An 18,373-nucleotide genomic window follows, 5' to 3' on the forward strand; every position below is an offset into this window, starting at 1 on the left:
CGCGCGCGCAGCGCACGTGCACGCCCCCCGCCCCCACGCGCGCGCAGGTACGGGCGAATGTCCTGCCCTCACGCGTGTCCTCCCGCTCCATGAGCGTGCGCCCACAGATGTGCACGCGCCTCCCCCCCGCGCGTGCGCGTGCGCGCATTCCCACAGCACATTCCCCACGGGACATGCCTGCTTCTGTGCGCGCACACGCACACACGTGTGAGGACACACGCCCGTGCATGCTGAGGTCTGTGTGCCTGTCTGAAGGTGGCGGGGGTCTCCCAGCAGGGTTGCCTGGGCTTGCGGTGTTTCTGTGGCTCTGAGGATGTGCATTTCCAGGTGTGCTTGTTATTTAGGGAGCCCCCCCCCCCCAATAATGACCGTGATGAAGGCCTAACATCTTAGCACTAAGGAGGCGGGGGCAAGGGGATCCAGAGTTGGAAGCCAGCCCCAGCCACCTTGGGAACCCTGTTTCAAGGATCTGATCCTGCCCAGAGCTCACACCTTTCCCCTGAGGGTGGGGGGTGGGGGGGTGGGGGGGGTGGCAGCCTTACACTGGCGCCCCACCGCATTTGTAGCCTGCTTACAAGCCCCTCTCACACCACCGCCCCTGTGGCTTTGGGAGCCATGTTTTCTGGTTATAGAGAACTCAGACAGCTGGAGGGAAGCCCAAGGCCAGCCTGGGCCCCTGACTGTGGCCTACTCCCTCTCCAGGCCTTGTGGACGGCCCAGGTCAGCGGAGCCTGCTCTGGGCAGCACCAGGAGGGTGCAGTAGCCACGGGTGGTGGACTAGAGCTGGTCTGGGGGGGGGATGTCTCTGAGAGACAGCTTCCTCGTGGGCAGCATCTCTGTGTGTGTGTGGGGGGGTGCAGAGGCACCTAGCCTGTCCACCTCCAGCTCATAGCCCTCCACCAGTTTGCTGCCTACCAACTCCAAAGGTCTCCGTAGGCCTGGGGAGAGTCCTGGAAAGGAGCAAGATCGTCAGGTGAACCGGAGCCCAAGGACTCACTGCCTCTTGGAACAGAGACCTTGGTGACCCAGGGCCTTCCTGGGGCCATTACGAGATGTGTGTGTGTGTGTGTGTGTATGTGCGTGCATGTGCACACGTGCGTGCATGCCTCCCATCAGTCCTGGACTTGCATTCATAATCTTGAGTGCTTTTTCTGCTACTTGAGTCACTGCTTCACTTCCAGCCTTTTCATTTTTGGGGGTAGTTAGGGTAAGTAGATAAGAGTCTCATGGACTTTCTTCCTGGGCTGGCTTTGAACTGTGATCCTCAGATCTCTGCCTCCTGAGTACAGGCATGAATCACTGGGGCCTGGCCCATCATGAGACTTGTGGAGAGACGGCTGGGACCTAGAAGGTCAGCTTCATGGCCATGCTCAGGCTGACACACAGGCCCGCGGCTTTGGATTTGTCTGGATTGGCCTGGTGGGGGCTAGGTTTATGTTTTCGGAAAGAGGATCAGCGTGTAGGGCGTTTGCCAGTCTCAAGCGGCTGGCGCCCACACCAGCACCCCTGTGAACACCTAATAGAAGAAGCAGGGGGGTGGGGGGGGGACAGCTTTCCTTTCCTGAGGTGCCTGGCTGGGTGATTCCAGAAGCCTCCACTGAGGGGCAAACTTGTGCCATTCAGGATGTACAGAGTCCAAGCAAGATGATGGGACCTGGGCAAAGGTGATGCTCTTCTCATCCCCGAGCTTCAGGCCCGGGGTACTGATTTCAGTATGGAGAAACTGAGGCTCCTAGTGTTTACCAGGGGTGTAGAGGTGGCCATCTGTGAGATCAGGAGTCCCAGGGGCGCGGAGTGGGTGCACTTCTGTGGGTGTCACACACGTGCCGGGCCCCCTAAGTATCGGCATCAGCGCAGCTGCAGCTCGGTTCTTTTCCGTGTCATGCCTTGCAGAGTTTAAATGCAGTCCTGAGGTTTGAACTCAGGGCCTAGAGCTCACTTGCCTCGTTTGCTCTAGTGGTGCTTAGCCTCAGAAGCTAGGACTACCTTGTGAGTCACTAACACTCGGCTCAGTGTTGGGATTGGAGCTCGGGGGCTGGGGCTCCCTTGGCTTGCTTGTTCTGATGGTACTCATCACCAGAGCCATGCCTGCAGCCTGGCATTTTGCTAGTTATTTTGGAGATAGAGTCTCATGGACTTTTCTGTCCAGGCTGGTTTTTGAGCTGGGATTCTGTTCATGCCAGCCTCCCAGCTGGGATTACAGATTTAGGCTACTGGCACCTGGCTAAGGACCCTACTCTTTATTTTTTTTAAACTATGGGCGGGCGCTGTCCCTGAGCTCTCCAGCTCGAGGCTAGCGCTTTGAGCCACAGCGCCACTTCCGGTTTTCTGGTGGTTAATTGGAGATAAGAGTCTCGTGGGACTTTTCCTGCCAGTCCTGGGGCTTGAACTCAGGGCCTGAGCACTGTCCTTGATTTCACTTTGCTCAAGGCCAGCACTCTACCACTGGAGCCACGGCGCCACTTCTGGCTTTTTCTGCTTTTATGGTGCTGAGGAATCGAACCCAGGGCATCATGTATATGAGGCAAGCACTCTACCACTAGGCCCCATTCCCAGCCTTACCCCCCGCGTCTCTCCCCCCCCCCACTGGCTTTGAACTTTGATCCTCAAATCTCAGCCTCCTGAGTAGTTAGGATGACAGGCGTGAGCCGCTGGCACCCGGCTAGGACCCTCATCTTACCTGGAGTCCTCCCCAGGGTGGCAGTGCTTATTTCTGCCGATGGGGCCCATCTGTAGGACCGCTCCCTCTTTCTATCTCTTCCAGTGACTGGGAAGACAGCTAGGAGGACCGCGGGGAGCACAGCCAGCAGTTGCTCTGTCTACTTCTAATTACTCATCTCCTTGCTTTACCCGGGACAAGGGAGGGGCTGTTCCAGCCTTCTGGGTGAGTAGCTTTCCAGAGTGTTCTTTGTGTATTACAAGAGAGGCCCTGCTCTGGGGGGGGGAGGGGGCCGGTGCGGGGGTCCCGGAAATGGGCCGTTTCCAGAGTGTTCTTTGTGTCTTACAAGAGAGGCCGTGCTCTGGGGCGTGGGTGCGGGGGTGGCCAGCTCATGGCCACCGTCCTGCGGTTCCTACCCGTCGTGTGCAGTGCGGCTCCGAGCGCCCCACGCTGCCTCAGGAGGGAGACCTGGGTGGGCGGCGCCTGCGGTGTCTTCGTGGAGAGGACTGTGGCCGTGTCACAACTAACAGCCCCCCCCCCCGAGGGCGGCGCCCCCCTGTTGAGTCCGGGGTGGACGGCCCCCCTCTGGGAGCAGGCCTCTATTAATAAAGTGACCACTGACCCGGGGCGTGTCGGGGAGGCGGAGGCAGAGCGTTCCCAGGGCTGGCGTTTGCCCGGAGGCCTTTCTTGCCTGACCCCGCCGCGGGCCTCCGGGGTGCTCTGGGTCTGCCCGGGCCCCTGGCTGGTGGGCCGGAAGCCCTGGGTGGACCTAGGGCCGTGGCTGTCCTTCCCCCAGGATATAAATATCCCAAACCTGGGGCCCTGGAAGCTTCTCCAGCACCAGGGCCCCGAGAGGTGGAAACAGCTCCGGGCCCATGCGGCCCTGGGGACTCAGCCACAAGTCATTTGCCCTGCAGGAGCCAGATGAAGGTGCTTCTGGAACCTTCTCGAGCTGCCTTGTTGGGGCCCAGGAAGGGGAGACCGGATGAACGGAGTCCCTGAGTGGCCCGTGGGCTGTGGTGCGGGGCCTGTGGACCTCAGGGTGGGCTGTGCTGCTCAAGAGGCTCACGAGTGGGGCGGGGGGCGGGGGCGGGGCGCGGGGGAGGGGCGGCTCCAGGGCCCCTCCAGGTGCCCAGGGCAGGTGCCGGGTGCCTGCTGGCCCAGGTGGGGGCCGGAGAAGCCCGCGGAAGCTTCCTGGGGTCAGCCCCATCCTGGTGGTGAGGGCGGCCAGCCTGGTGTCCCTCGGGTGCCACGCTCTGGTCCAGGGGAGACCCTCCTCAGCTTCTCAGCTCGGCATGGCCATGGTGCACGGCAGCTGGGAGGGCGGCCGGCTCCGGCTGCCGTGCTCACCCCCGGGCGGTGGGTCTGGAGCTGGTGTCCGAGTCCCCAGGGCGGCTGTGGGCCTCGGTGGGAGGCAGGAGCCCCCCTCCCGGGGGAGGGCTCAGGCACTGACAGGGCCACGGGCAGGAGCTCAGCCCAGGACGCCACGCCCCCCTGGGCTCCGTCCGTCACAGACCCGACTCCTGCGTAACAACCAGGCCGGGCGGAAGTGAGTTAGGGTGCTGCCTTCAGGTGGCTCGGCCCGCAACCTCGGCCCCTTGGGAGGCTGAGATCGGGGTGAGGGTGGGGATGACGGTGGCGGCCAGCCAGGGCAGGAAAGGTCCTGACACTCCCTTTCAAACCAGTGGCCGGGCCCAGTGGTGCACGCCAGGTGTCCTCGGCGACATGGAGAGTCCTAAGTCGGGGGGTCCGCCGCGTAGGCTGCCCTGGCCATCAAGTGAGACTCTGCTTTGAAGATAAGCCGTGCAAAAAGGAGCCAAAAAGCCAGGTGCTGGCGGCTCGCGCCTGTAACCCTGGCTACCCAGGAGGCTGAGGCCCGAGGATCGACACAGCTCAAGGCTAGCCCCCACAGCAAAGCCTGTGAGACAGTGATCTCCAACGAACCACCAGAAAAACACAGTGGCTCAAAGCGGTAGAGTTCCAACCCTGAGCACAGAGCTCAGGGATAGCGCCCAGGCCTGGAGTTCAAGCCCCACAGCTGATTAAAAAAAGTAAGGAGCTGAAGGCATGGTTCAAGATGTAGAGCAAGGACCTGAGCTCAGTCCCCAGTATTGCTTGCTCCCCTCCAGACAGAGTGCAGCTGTCTGGGAGGCGGGCGGGGGGGGGGGTCAGCTCCTGCCCCTCTGTCCTCGGCTTCCCCCTCCCCCCGCCCCCGGCTTATTCCCAGTGCTTCTGGGACCTGGGCACTGCTGGGGAGAAAGCTGATGTTCAGAGTGGACCCCAGCTAGCCGGCACGAGGGCTAAGGAAGCCCTGGAGACCGCTGGGCTCCAGCGGGGCAGTTCTGCGCACAGTTGCCCCCCTCCTACTCCTCCCCTTTGTGTGTGTGTGGGGGGGGTCCCTTGGCTGAGCACCTGGGATGCTGGCTCACCGTGGGCCATTGCGCCCCATCAATCAAGGCTCTGAGAAGTCCTGTGTGGAAGTTCTCTGCGTGTCTCGTTTCCTGACCTTCATCACCACAGAGGCAGCTGTGATCGCCCGCACAGCTGCCCTTTGGGGGGGCAGGGGGAGGGGTGGGAGGGCACACCCGGGTCTGCCTCGGTGTCCCCTGTGTCTCCCCCTCTGTCGATGCGGTGACTGCCCCCCCCTCCCTTCTTGAGGCCCCCGTGAGCCAGTGGGGGATGGAGGGCGGGCCGAGGGAAGAGCACACGTCGGGGTGCAGGAGCGAGGAGCCCCCAGCGGTGCCGTGGGAGCCGCAGGGACACCCGGGGGGGGGGCAGCAGCATCTGGAACGGGTGGTTGAGCTCCGGTGAACAGGAGAACGGACCGGGAAAATGCTAGAACAGGATGCAGCCGGGGACCATTTTGGTCAAGTGCTCTGGGAGCTTCTCCAAGGGTGTGACAATGAATGGTCCATGCCGGAAGGACCGAGGAGAAAGCTGCGCATGCGCTGAGACGTAGCGAAAGGGCATTCAGGACCTGGGGCCAGCTCGTGCAAAGGACCTGAGGTAGGAATGAGCTCGGGGTCTGAGTCAGGAGCAGGACGAAGCCGGAGATAAGCCACAAAGGACCGGGAGGCAGATGGCTCCTCCCCTTGGCCGCTCCGGCCTGGTCAGGAATCCACCCGCCCCTGCCCACCTCACCTCGGCCTGACTCTCTGCCCAGCCCAACCTTTGACCCCGTCGCCTTCTCTCGGTCCAGTACCAGAACCCTCCACTCCAGGCTTGGATGTCTACATCCTCTCCACGCCCCAACTCTAATGTTCCCCAAAGTCTCACCACCCTTCCTACACTCTTGCCTTCTGCCCCTTCTACCTGCCCACCTCAAGTCCTGAGGGCCAGCGGAGGCCGCCCCCCCCCGCCCTCCCCCATGAAGGCTGTCCCTGTCTCCGCTGCCCCTCAGGGCCCGGCCGCCTCGTGCTGCCTTCCTGGATAGGCCGGGCTGCTTCTGGGAAGCAAGTGGCAGGGGTTGGGCAGGGCGGCGCGCACCCCACCCTGCACTGTGTCTGTGCTCCGGGTCCCGTCTGCCCTGTCCCCTCCCTTCGTGGGCTCCTCTCCAGGCCGTACCCTCCCCGAGCCCGGCCGTGGCTGTTGGTTGTGATTCCTGGGGTCCCGCGAGGCCTGCCGGGAGCCCCTGGGGGGTCCCAGGGAGGAAGCCCGGTGAGAGGAGGGGGTCCCCGGGGCAGTGGGCTTGGAAGATGGCGGCCAGCCCCTCGTGAGCGCCGCCGCGGTCGGAGGCCCGTGCTGGCCCGCGTCCGCCCGTGCGGGGCCTCCCTTGGCGCGCGTTAACTTTGGTGCCCTTCTTCCCTCCTGGTGCTCACGCCGCGGTGTGTGCGGGCACCCTTTGCGGGGTTCAGCAGGGCGGGTGGCACCGGTGGGCGCGGGCCTGGACAGGCGTGGCGGTGTGGCCCGGCGCTGCCTCTGGTTCTCTGGGGTACAGGCTTCCTGCCGGGCCCAGGGGACGCTTCCTGGAAGCTTGTCACCCCCAGTTTCCATCCATCTAAACAGGACGTTCTCGGTGCAGAAACACAGATTGTGTTTTGTTTGTTGTAAAATCAACAAGATGTGTGTGTGTGTGTGTGTGTGTGTGTGTGTAAATGGGGCAAAAGTCACCCACCGAGCCGTGTCGGAAGAGTCGGAGCCATTCTGAGAATCCTCTTCCTCTTCCTGTGTGGTGGGCGGGCCGGCTGCCTGGACGGACACTTGGCCCTGGGGTGCCCTGCGTGTTCGCCCAGGAGACCGTGGCGCGCGGGGAGGGGCTGCCCAGAGGCAGCTCCCGGGCGTCCAGGGCAGCGGGTCTTCTTTTCCCCGGGGTGACTCGGGCTGCTCTTGACTCACAGGCCGGGCCACCCTTTGCCCACAGGGACGGGAGCGCGGCCCTGGGCCAGCTGGTCTGGGCCTCCCCCGCCCGGAGCCGAGGGCCTGGGTCCGTCAAGCCGTTTGAAGGCGGCCTTGCTCTGGACGGGGCCACGTGAGAGGCTGCGTCTGGCTTCCCGGTGAGTGCGCCCCAGGTGGCTGGGGGCCACTTCGCGGTGGGGACACTGAGGCCGGCCACGGGCACCCTGTGCCTGAGCGCCAGCCTGAGCAGGACAGGCCTTGATGGGACGGGACTTTTCCTGCTCCTGCTCAGTGGTTTCTGTTCCTTTTTTTTTTTTTTTTTTAATTAAATGTTATCGTCAAGGTGATGGAAGAGGGGGTGCAGTTACGTAATAAGGTAGCGAATGCTTTTCCCGTCATGTTTGTTACACCCTCCCTCATTGTTCTTTCCCTTCCCTAGTTCAGATAAGCGTATATACAATATCCTGTGTACCCAAATCATATACAGTGACCACAGGGGTACGCCGCAGGAAGTTCACCTGGAACATTAAGCATATTTCTGTTCCTTCTTGACGGGCCTCTGGGGACGGGGGACGAAGCTGTGGTCTAGGGAGGGCCTCTCTCTGCTGACGTGGCCACGTGCCGCAGAGCTGTGGCCAGAATGTGTCGCGGGCTAGGGTGGCTGTCCAAGATCGTATCGGGCCCTGCGGGACCCCAGCCCCTGGCGGGCAGCGGGCAAGGTGAGGGACAAATGAGGGGCAGAGGAGGGCTGCCGTGCTGCGCTTGTTGTGAGTTCCAGTGGGGAGCAGGGCCCCCCTGGAAGCAGGGACATAGCCGAGCAGCCTGGAGAAGGTCGAGGGGCCAGTGCCCATCCCCAGGCGGCCGGACAGCTGACCGCACACGGGCCCGTCGGAGTCGGAGTCTGCCCTCCCGCCTGGGCCACAGGCTGGTGTGTAAGCATTAGGTCTCGGACTGCTGGGCCACATGAGCTGGAACAGGAGACGGGTCTTAGCTGCGTGCTGGTGGCTCACGCCTGTCATCCTAGCTGCTTAGGCTGAGATCAGAGGCTCCAGGTTCAAAGCCAGCCCAGGCAGGAAAGTCTATGAGACTCTTATCTCCAATGAACCACCAAAAAAGCCAGAACTAGAGTCGTGGCTTAAGTGGTAGAGCGCTAGCTTTGAACAGAATATGCTAAGTGACACCACCTAGATCCTGAGTTCAAGCCCTAGTACTGGCACAAGAAATAATTTTTTAAATGCGTTATTACTCTTGCTGGGCCCTGGTAGCTCATGCCTGTAATCCTAGCTACTCAGGATGCTCAGATCTGTGGATCATGGTTCAAAGCCAGCCCAGGCAAGAGTGTGAGACTCTTATCTTCAATTAACCTGAAGAGCCGGAAGTGTCTCAAGTGGTAGAGTGCCCGTTTTCCCCTGGGATGTGGCTCTGAGGGGCACCATCATCCTGGCCCTCCCTCTCAGCGAGAGTCAGGAGGCTCGATCCTGGCTGTGGGCCGTGGTCCTCTCCCCTACCACCCCCTGCCACCGTCAGGGCCCGGGCTGCTGTCAGCCTGTGCTCCTGAAGCTGACCACAGAGGCCGGGCCTGGGCTTCCCACCGCTGGGCCCTCCGTGTTCGCTGCCAGTGTCGGCTGACGTGTCTGCCTCCATCCCTGGGTGCCAGCCTCTCGCCCGCTGAGCCGGCTGGGTTCCTGCAGGTGCGCGTGGGGGTGGTCCCCGTGGAGGTGCCGGGCTGAGGCCCACGGCTCTCTCCCCGCTGCCTTGTCTCTGGCTGTGCCTGCGTGAGCGGCGGTGGGAGGGTGATGTCGGGAAGGGCTGTCCCCGGACCTCCCACACGGGCCAGGATGACCCCGAAGTCCCACCCCTGAGAAAGGGGTCCTGACCCCCGGCCTGGGGAGGGCCCGCCAATGTGCCTCAGCCAGGGCCGAGGTCGCGGGGGGCCTGACCTGTCTCCAAAGCTTTCCCGCACCTGCAGTGTTTGATTTTCTCCTCATTCTGCCCTGCTCGGGGTTCAATTAATCAATAGAAGAAATCTCTCGCATGGCACCTCCTTGAGCCCCGCGGGCTCCTACAAGATTGATTAGCACAAACATCAATTTCCTAGGCTGCACGCCTCCGAAAACATGGCACTTTCTCAGATTGAATTGCTACTGTGCGCCCGGTGTAAATAAAGGAAGGGGAGTAATAGGGAAGATTTGTTACTGGGTGTGCGCAGGGTGGCTCTCCTGCGTGGGGGAGGGAAGGAAGGAAGGGGAAGATCAGGGACGGAGAGGCGGAGAGGGGACCGAGAGGGGACCGGCGTGGCCTGGAAGGCAGGCCCTGGCTAGCGGGGGAAGGGCTAGCTGGTTAATCTTCTCTGGCACTCTGAAGGGGGCTGGAGCCTGGCTGTGGCATCGTGGGGCGCGCGGGGTCCACGAAGCCACTCCTGCTGGTCTCTGTCTGCTTCTCTCCATCCTGTGCAAAGGAAGATGGGGTGGCGCTTGCTCAGGGTGGTCAGCTGGTGGGCAGGACTCAGAGGCCTGGCTAGGAGTCCAGGGCGCCGGTGCCGAGTGCAAGGGCATCCCAGCCAGGTGAGGCCCGGGCGCCATGCTCCTCAGCGCGGTGGAAGGCGCCTCCTCACCACAGCTCCTCCCCCGGCTCCCTTCTGTGCTGATCACCCTGGCTCTGTCCCTCTGCCACCCCACCCTCCTCCACACCCACTGCCCTTGTGATAACCTGAGCGGCCGAAGTCCCGCCCCACATTGGCGTCATCGCCACGCCCCACTGCGGAGCCATAAAGGGGATGGGGGTCCCGCCTCACGCGTTGAGTGTGGAGCGGACCCAGGGGACCGGAACTGCCACCATCCCCCCCCCCCCCCCCCACTGCAGGTGTGGGGGAGGAGGGGCATGTAAGAGGGCGGGACTTCCGGAAAAGAGGGAGAGCCGAGAAAGCAAGGCGCTAGTGGGTGCCTCGTGGAGCTGAGCAGTGCCCGGGCTCTCCTCAGGCCTGAGGGCCGGGGGGGCCCCCAACCCCGGGCCTGTGGTGGGGAAAGGCCGCAGGTCGGTTCTGTGGACAGGAGAGGCCCAAGTCCAGACAGGTGGTGCAGGGAGGCCCGAACCTGGACCGGCGGCAAGGAGAGGCCCGAGTCCAGGCCTGCAGAGAATGGAGGCCGGAGCGGCCTGAGATCTGGGCTGGGGGTGGGGGGGACAGGAGAGGCCTATGGGGCCGAGGCCCGAGGAGAGCAGAGGCCCGTGGAAAGCGGAGGCCCGAGGAGAGCGGAGAAACCTGTGGAAAGCAAGAGGCCTGTGGAAAGGAAGAAAGGAAAAACAAACCCTGGCCCCCTTGGAGGCTGCAGCTGCTCCTGGCTCTGGGGTAGCCCGGGGCAAGGCAGCTGCAGACAGACTAATAAAACTCACTTGTCACCGCTACCCGTGCCTCGGTGGACTTCCTTGATCCTCCGCTCACGACACCCTTCCATCGGGACTGGGGGCTCTCTTCACAAGACGGGGAGATACGACGAAGGTGGTGTCGGTGGCGAACCCCCTGGTCAGGTGTGGTGGTTTACACCTGCAATCCTAGCTACTTGGAAGTTGGAGATCTGGAGGATCGTGGTTTGAGGCAAGGGGTATGGGAGTTCTTTTTTTTTTTTTTTTTTTTGGCCAGTCCTGGGCCTTGGACTCAGGGCCTAAGCACTGTCCCTGGCTTCTTCCCGCTCAAGGCTAGCACTCTGCCACTTGAGCCACAGCGCCGCTTCTGGCCGTTTTCTGTATATGTGGTGCTGGGGAATCGAACCTAGGGCCTCGGGTATACCGAGGCAGGCACTCTTGCCGCTAGGCTATATCCCCAGCCCCTGGTATGGGAGTTCTTGAAGCCTCCTCTCAGCCAGTGAAAGCTGAGGAGGCAGGCTGGGAATATGGCCTAGGGGTAGAGTGCTCACCTCATAGACATGAAGCCCTGGGTTCAATTCCCTAGCACCACATACATAGAAAAAAGCCAGAAGTGGTGCTGTGGCTCAAGTGGTAGAGTGCTAGCCTTGAACAGAAAGAAGCCAGGCACAGTGCTCAGGCCCCGAGTTCAAGCCCCTGGACTGGCCAAAAAAAAAAAAAAAAAGCTGTGGAGGCCACAGGTCTGTCACCCCAATTCTTAGTAGGCATAAATAGGAGGACTACTGTCCAGACCTACCCAGGCAAAAACGGGAGACCCTACGTGAAACATGCAGGAGCAGAGATCTCTGCTCGGCAAGTGGCACTGTGGCTCAAGAGCTGAGTTCAAGCCCAAGTCCCTGTGCCACCGAAAAGAGGAAGGGGAGGCTGGGTGCCAGTGGCTCACACCTGTAATCCTAGCTACTCAGAAGCCAGCCCAGGCAGGAAAGCCCATGAGACGCTCACCTCCGATTAACCAATAGCAAACGGCACGTGGTGCAGCGGCTCACAATGGAAGAGTGCCAGCCTTGAGCAAAAGAGCCCAGGTCCTGGGTTCAAACCCCATGACTGACCACCACTTGACTGTCCATGAGAGACCGTGACCCCTCCTGGGATTTGTGCCCAGTGAGCCACAGGATTCCTTCCCCATTCAGGGCTGTGGGTGGCGTCGCCCTGCGGGTGCTCCTGGCCGACGCGGTGAGGGCTCTGCGGTGGGTGGACGGGCCCGGGCCCTCCCTCGGCTCTGTCTCGGCGCTGGCGCTGGCCAGTCACGGGCACGTTCTCACCAGAGTCAGCCAGGTTCTCCCTGCTCAGATAAAGGGGTGCGGGAGAAGAGAGAACCCCGCGCTCCAGGCCAGGACTCCAGCAGGGAGAGCTGCAAGCCCCTTGGTCCCCAGAGCTGCCCGAGGAGGCCGCACCAGCCTTGGAGATGAGAGCGGCCAGGCCGTGAGGTCGGTGTCTGCCCGTCCTCGGCTCCGTTCTCGGGCTCCTTGGGCAGCAGCTCACGGGGGAGGCCTGAGCATGGCAGCGGGTCCCGGGGAAGGCAGGCTGGTTCTGAACGTGGCCTCACCATCCCCACTGCTTGTGGTGGCTGGGGCCCAGGCCACCGCTGGCCCTGAAGCTGCCTGGCCCTCCGGCCGCCGTGGCACTCTGCCGCACGACTCACAGCTCCGCTTCCAGCTTCTTGCTGCTTCAGTGGAGATAAAAGTCTGGCAGACTTAACTGCGTGGGCTGGCTTTGAACTGTGGTCCTCACATCTCAGCCTCCTGAGTCGCTAGGACTGCAGGTGTGAGCCACCGGCGCCCGGCTGGATTTGGGCTTTGGAGGCAGGAGGCCGGGGCCTGGTGGCCTGGTGGCCTGGTGTGGGCAGCTGCGGTGGCCGCGGGAGAGGAGGACATGAAGTGACGCCCGGCGCAAGGACGGTTGTGCTGGGAAGAAGCTGGTGCCCGCCTGCCCCCGTTCTCAGCTCCGGAAGATTCTGGGGAAGTGGGCCGGCGAGGCAGGAAAGCCCGAGCGGTCTCCTCTTTTCTAACCTGGCAGCTGCAGCCCGGCCCCCGTTGGGCAGCGGGAAGCTCACCTGCGTGTGTCCCCCTCAGGACCCGCTGCGCTCTGCCTCCGGTTCTGGCCTGTGGCTGCTCCCCTGGCTCTCAGGGGCCCCCAGGGCCGTGGTGGTGCTCTTAACTCTGCACCCCTCAGTCGAGGCTCTGTGTTTGGGGACTCGGGGTGGGCGAGGGCTGTGGCTGCGGCGGCTGTGGGCCTCAGTGGCACCCTGGGCCCCAGCGTGGTGATGGTGGCAGGTCAGAGTGGAGGCTAAGCCCCACGGGGGTGACAGACCGGGAGTTAGAGGCCCCGCCGCGCTTGCTGGAGGAACCGGAGGGGCTGGGGGCCGGAAGTCTTCCTGCCTTGTCCCTGGGGGACAGAGCCGACCTCTGCGCCTGGTCGCAGCTGGCTGTGGGGTGGCACTGGGGTGCGGGACTTGGCACTTCTGCCAAGTGTGCCTGCCGACTGTTCCGGGGACACAGGCCCCTCCCTTCCCCAGGCCCCGCACTGCCAGGATCTCAGTAGGGAATGACAGGCAGATGGGTAGTTTGGACTTGTGTCCCAGAGCCTGACTCTGGCTCCCTGCCTTGCTTGCTTCTCTCCTGCAGTGAGCATCCCCTGAGTTCTGGGGACCCCTGCCCTGCGCATCCACTCACCCCTGGACCAGGGGTGCGGACAAGGGATCACGCTGTCTACTTTGAAGGGAGTATTAGGAGCTCAGGAAGAAGGATGGTGAGGGAAGGCTGTCAGCCCAGTGTCCCCGGTGTGCAACGAGGGCTTCACCATGAAGAGGCAGCATTTTCCATCAAAGTCTGTTACGTGTCTTTGTAAGAGCCATCCGTTCCTACTTGCCTTGTTCTGGGTTCTTCTTTGGATTCTTGCTTCTCCCTTCTCCCTTTGTGCAATTTGCCCTGATTCTTCCTGCGGTCCATCCACACCCTTTGTTTGTTAACCCCCTCCCCCCCCCCCGCCCTTAGACTGTGACCCCTGAGCCTGATCAGGCCAGGTGAGCCAACGGGGCCCTCGAGTCAGGAGAAAAGGCAGGAGCGCAGCACCTGACGCGTGTGTGTGTGTGTGTGTGTGTGTGTGTGTGTGTGTTCAGACACCATTTTGGTGTGTTCACTCACCCTTCTGTGCAGAAGTAAACTTAGCCTTGCAAGGTTCCTTGTGGGTGGGTGTCCTGGTTCCCGTGCCGTACCCCACCACCCCGAGACGTTTCTCAACAGTCCCCCTTGTCGCCGCTGTTGGCTTGCGTTGTTGGGCAGAGACGCAGAGATGACGTCTCTGTAGCTGGACCGTGAGTGAAGTGGCCTTGAGTGGCCGAGAGGTGCCCAGGAACCGGGAGGGCGGGGCCCCGGCTGCCATCAAAGGCAGGGGGGTCCCATGAGGGCTGAGCCGGAGAGAAGAAGGTGGGCTGGCGGCACCTGACGCCCCCTCCTCCGAGCCCCTCTCTGGGGATTGGCAGGGGCCATGTGGAATCTCTGGGCACGGCCTCCTGCCCAGCAGGTCTGCCCCAAGTTCCCTCTGCTCCTGTTTCCCCAGGGCCACTCAACTTGTACAGGTCACGGGAACTGGCCTAGGGGTAGAGCGCTTGCCTCGTAGACATGAAGCCCTGGGTTCGATTCCTCAGCACCACAGGGATAGAAAAGGCCAGAAGTGGCGCTGTGGCTCAGGTGGCAGAGTGCTAGCCTTGAGCAAAGAGAAGCCAGGGACAGTGCTCAGGCCCTGAGTTCAAGCCCCAGGACTGGCAACAAAAACAAGACAAATAAACAAAAGGTATACACAAGCCAGGTGGGGTGGCTCGTGCTTCTAAGTCCTAGCTACTCAGGAAGTGAAGATTCTGAATTGCATGAAAATTAAAACACGGCATGCTGATTTTTTTTTGTGTGACAGCTAAAACAAGAAAAGAAAATATCATTAAATGTTTATATTCAAAGAGGAAATAGTCTAAGCGTCTCCCTTAAGAAATTGAAAAAGGGAGCAAATTAAACTCAAAGCAAATGGAGGACACAAGAAAGATAAGAGTGGAAAAATTCCTGGAACAGGAAAGCAAAAGGGAAAACCTATTGAAGGGGAGAGTAAAGCTGTTTTTATGACAAGATCAATGTGACTGACAACCTTCCATCAGACTGAAAGAAAAAGTGTAAAGTACCAATATCAGGAATTACACAGACAGCACCCTTACAGACCCCGTACACAAAATGGGCACATTTTTTGAAACATTACCAAAATTCACTCAAAAAACAAAACAACACAGGTACCAGGGTTTATGCTTGCCACCTTACATCCCAGGAGGCCACGATGGGAAGATTGTACTTTTAAACCAGTTGGGGCAAAAAAACCTGAGTCTCTTATCTCCAATTAACCAGAAAAATGCAGCAAGTGGATTTGTGGCTCCAGTGGTAGAGTGCCAGCTTTCAGCATGAGGCCCTGAGTTCAAACCTCTGTATTGGTATAAACACATGCACACATGCGCGCGCACGCGTGTACACACACACACACACAGGCCTGTATGTACCAAATAAATCAAGCTTATTGTTAAAATTTTTGTAGTAATAGCAAGTGGATCTTTGCACCCAGATAACTTTCTTGAAAACTTCTGCCAGGTGGGAAAGGCACCAGTGCAGGGGACAGCTTTCCAACTTGTTTTACACGGCCGCCGACCCCGTAGGAGACTACGACAAAGAGCGTGTGAGAAAACAGAACCGCGGAACAGTTACCTCCTCAACACAGGCACGGAAACCCTCGGCAAAGCATCGGCGAGGCAGAGTCAGCCGAAGTCTAAAGAGGTTCCATGCGGGGCTCAGGAGCTCGTCTGCTTCTACATTCAGAAAGCCAGCCTACCTAACTCATCTCGACAGAAGAAAACCCATAGGAACAAGCCAACACGCGCAGAACAAAGAGCATTTGATACACTCAGCCTGCGTTCACGGACAATCCCCAGCAAACCCGGAGGAGACGGGGACTTCGTCTGCTTCCTGTGGAAGGGCGTCTGTGAAAGGCCCACAGGCAATATGGCGACTAGTGATGGGAGATGGAACCCTTTCCTCTCGGGTCAGGAAAACGTGAGGACGGGGGGCCGAGCCGTTGCGCCTATTTGTGATCATGCTGGAGTAGCTCGGCAGTGGGATAAGGCAAGAAAAGGAAACAACAGACACACAGGTGAAAACCCCAAGTGGAATTGCTTCTGTTCTGTTCAACATGGCTGAGTACAGGACCAATTACTGTAAAGGTTATTGTTGTGATTGTTATTATCAAGAGAACCTTCGGTGAATTCATGTCTGTTTGCTGCCTTTAAAGAGTTTCTTGTCATGCAGAGCAAACCCATCAAGTTACATCCACAACAACAGCCTTCCCATTTGAACCTGTTCCACTTGTTTGGGACATAGGCTAGTAAGGGGCTATTGCCTTGGGATCACAGATTTCAAATAATCACAGTGGTAATTAGGAAGAGACTATATCACTCAGCTTTCTCTTACTGTAGCAAAATGCATGAGATAATCAATTTACAGTGAAAAGTGTATTTGGCTTGTACTTTTGGAGAATACTAGGGCAGTATATGAAGAATTATGATCTTATGTACTTGAAACAAATCATTGGAAATTGAAGTTAGGAAAAAAATTTACAAAAGCAACCAAATCCATGAAGTCTAATAAAACATGCACAAGATTGTGTGTGTGTGTGTGTGTGTGTGTGTGTGTGTGTGCGCGTGCTGGGACTGGAGCTTGAACTCAGAGTCTGGGCGTTGTCCCTTAGCTTTTTTGCTCGAGGCTAGTGCTCTACCATGTGTGGCTACTTTGGCTTTTTGGTGGTTAATTGGAGATAAGACTCTCATGGCCTTCCCTGCCTAGGTTGGCTTAGAATTGAGATCCTCAGATCTCACCCTCCTAAGTAAGTAGGATTACAGGTGTGAGCCACTGGCGCCTGGCTGAAAACTCAATATTAAACACGCAGAGGAGAGGACCTATAGGCAAAGTGGGAAGAATATTTGCACATTTCATCAAAGGCACACACAGGATGCCCAATGAGGGCATAAAAGATGCTCAGTGGTTACTTGAGACAGGCATGATCGGGTGGGATATTCTGGCCATCTGTGGCAAACGCTTGATCAAAACTTAACGCGCAGAGCTGGCCGCTGGCGTCTCACGCCTGTCATCCCGGCTACTCTGGAGGCTGAGATCTGAGGATCCCATTTCAGAGCCAGCCCAGGTGGGAAAGTTCCTGTGAGACTCTCGTCTCCAGTTAACCACTCAGAAACCGGAAGTGGCTCTGTGGCTCAAAGTGGTGGAGTGCTAGCCTTGAGCACAAAGAGTCTCAGGGACGGCGCCCAGGCCCTGAGTTCAAGCCTCATAACACTCTCTCTCTCTCTCTCTCTCTCTCTCACACACACACACACACAGACACACACACACAGACACACACACAGTCCAGAAGTATGTGCTAAAAATGGGTGACTTTTACTGTCGATACTCACTTCTCAGTAGACCTCAATGTAGAACAATCAGTGGGGCCAGTGGCTCATCCCTGTAATCCCAGCTGCTCAGGAAGCTGAGATCCGAAGGCTGAGTTTGGAGCCAGAATGGGCAGACAAATGCGTGCGGCTCATACCTTCAACTAACCACAGATGTAAAAAGCCACAGGTGGAGGTGTGGCTCACTTGCTAGAGCACCAGCCTTGAACACGAACATGATACAGCCACAGTTTTTCACGCTGAGATTTTTTTAGAAGATTAAAAAATTCAAGCCACAAATCTTTCTGAAGAAATTTCATTCATATGTATTATTAAAGTTGTATTATGTGTATATGTATTATTAAAGTATTTTCTAAGGTTTTGTGCACATTGTACTAGATCTGTTTCTAAGAGCCTATTTATCTCTGTTTCTGAGACTTGAATTCGGAACCTTGAACTTGTTTGGTTTGCTTGCCCACTTGGGTAGCACTCTACTATTTGAACCATGCTTCCAGCCAAGTCTTTTGCTGGCTTTCCCTGCCCAGGTTGGCAGATCCTCCAAGTTCAGCCTCCTGAGTAGCTAGGGTTACAAGTATAAGCCAACGGCAATTGATACCTTTTGATATTATTATACATGGTATCATTTAATATTTATTTTTCAGTGCTTGATGTTGAACCTAGGGCATATGCATGCTAGACAAGTGCACCACATATACAGAAAATGGCCAGAAGTGGCGCTGTGGCTCAAGTGGCAGAGTGCTAGCCTTGAGCAAAAAGGAAGCCAGGGACAGTGCTCAGGCCCTGAGTTCACGGCCTAGGACTGGAAAAACAAAAACAAAAACAAACTTCATGTCTCAAATGAAAATATCTCTTTAAAGACAGCAATGGTTTCATTGCAGAATCTAGCTGGCTAACCATGTGCTTTATATTTTTGTATCTAGACATACAAGTGATTGTCTCCTTGGGCGTGATCCTCAAATGGTGGACCCTTGGCTTCTTACTCACCAGTCAGCCTTAACTTTCTTGTGCATTACATACATACATACATTTATTTGTTACCTGTCTATTTATTTTGTGCGGGTACTGGGGCTTGAACTCAGGGCCTGGGTGCTGCCCCTTAGCTTTGTTGCACAAGGCTGATGTGTCATTTGAGACACACCTCCACTTCGAGCCTGGTGTTCATTACTTGGAGATCAGAGTCCTGCAGACTTTCCAATGGGCTGGCTTTGAACTGTGCTCTTCAGATCTCAGCCTCCATAGGAATTAGGACTGTGGGTGTGAGCCCCTGGCTCTCAGCCTCAGACTCCCTATTTTGGAAGGTTTCTTTTTGAAAATTAGTAATTATAATTCATGGAGTGCTTATAGGACTACTTGTTTTTTCTATTTCTATTGCTTTTCTGTCCCTTCCTGAAATTATTTCAATGAGCCATCATTATTAATGTTGTTGTTGTTGTTATCTTGCCAGTCCTGAGCCTTGAACTCAGGGCCTGAGC

Source organism: Perognathus longimembris, chromosome 1 (genome assembly GCF_023159225.1).
Source record: "Perognathus longimembris pacificus isolate PPM17 chromosome 1, ASM2315922v1, whole genome shotgun sequence".
NCBI classification, from domain to species: Eukaryota; Metazoa; Chordata; class Mammalia; order Rodentia; family Heteromyidae; genus Perognathus; species Perognathus longimembris.